The following is a 1,416-nucleotide window of genomic DNA, read 5'->3' as shown; positions in this document are numbered from 1 at the left end:
AACTCCACAAACCTCCGGGTTCATGTTCAGTCTCTGTCTTTTCAGGGATGATCCCAGAAACACTCAAGTTCCAATAAAAGTGATCTTTTGAAATGACACAATTTACGACAGCTCAGAGACACTGAAGACAATGGACAATTTCTGCAGCTGATCCAGTGAAGGTCAAAGGCCAGAACTTATCAGGAGTGTGTTTCTGGATGAGATCAGCTCTTTGGTTTCCACCTCCATGTTACTCATACACTCCTCACAGCTAGGCTGCAGAGAACTCACGTTATTAAATACAGAGTGACCTTCGTCCTCCACACACACACACACACACACACACACACACACACACACACACACACACACACACACACACACACACGTCCAACCAGTGTCAGAACCGTCGGCATCATTTGCTCAGTTCTGGTGTGAGACCTGGATGTTAAATCAGGACTGGGTGTAATCAACAAAAGGAGCTGAACCTGAGGACCTGCCTGCTGTGTGTGTGTGTGTGTGTTTTTGTGTGTGTGTGTGTGTGTGTGTGTGTGTGTGTGTGTGCGTGCGTGCGTGCGTGCGTGCGTGTGTGTGTGTGTGTGAATGATATATGATTGAATATAATTTTAAATGTGTTGTTCTGTATTAGTGTGTCTTTACTCAGCTTCATTATTTATTTTAATCTTCCTATTGTTTGAATCATTATTCTATTCTTCAATGTTCGTAATCTTGATAAACTGCCTCTATATGTTCCTCTCCTGGTTATTTATCCTAGAAACGGAGCTTGCACCAGGGTTTTCTCTTGTGTCAAAGCGCCACCTAGCGTCTGCTTCGGGCCAGTTTGGTGCCTGTGATGCTGTTGTACCACCACAAGAGGGAGCCCGACACCTGCAGTTCCATTCAAATTCTGAGCAAAATTAGGACAAATAGAACAAAATGAGGAACGCTTCACGAATTTGCGTGTCATCCTTGCGCAGGGGCCACGCTAATCTTCTCTGTATCGTATCCAGTTTAGTATATGTGAAACCGAAGTCTCACAAAAAGAACATGGTTGGGACCGGTATTTAAAGACCTTCGAGTCAGGACCATTTCTTAGTCACGGTGCTGAAATTTTGTAATTTCACGCAGAGCTCAAACAGAGGCAGACACACACCTGGAGACTCACACTTTCTTTGGAATCTGCTTTTTCAACCTTATTTATTTATTAAACTCCACGTTGTTCACAAGCTCACAGGGCTGATGGGAGAAATATTCAAATTAACTCTTCGTCACGGCAGTCTGATTGGCTGACTACAGGCGAGAGAACATAAGCTCCACCCACAACCCCCCTCAGACAAGTCTGTTTCATAGTTCACTGGGGGGGCAGATTCCCGACGAATCCCGTGGAAATGCTATTGCCTAAATAATTGTATGTAGTAACACTATCAAACACTCGCT

General features: G+C 44.4%; 1 non-coding gene across 1 annotated transcript; it reads right to left on the bottom strand.

Moving 5' to 3' along the window:
* Window positions 1-911: 911 nt before the first annotated feature.
* On the bottom strand, window positions 912-1,017 carry LOC133012971 (U6 spliceosomal RNA). The gene has a single exon (XR_009681397.1). It is a non-coding gene; the product is annotated as a U6 spliceosomal RNA (small nuclear RNA).
* Window positions 1,018-1,416: the final 399 nt, after the last annotated feature.

This window comes from Limanda limanda, chromosome 10, assembly GCF_963576545.1.
Source record: "Limanda limanda chromosome 10, fLimLim1.1, whole genome shotgun sequence".
NCBI lineage: Eukaryota > Metazoa > Chordata > Actinopteri > Pleuronectiformes > Pleuronectidae > Limanda > Limanda limanda.
The sequence above is the reverse complement of the archived record's forward strand: the minus strand, read 5'-3'. Positions and strand labels throughout refer to the sequence as shown.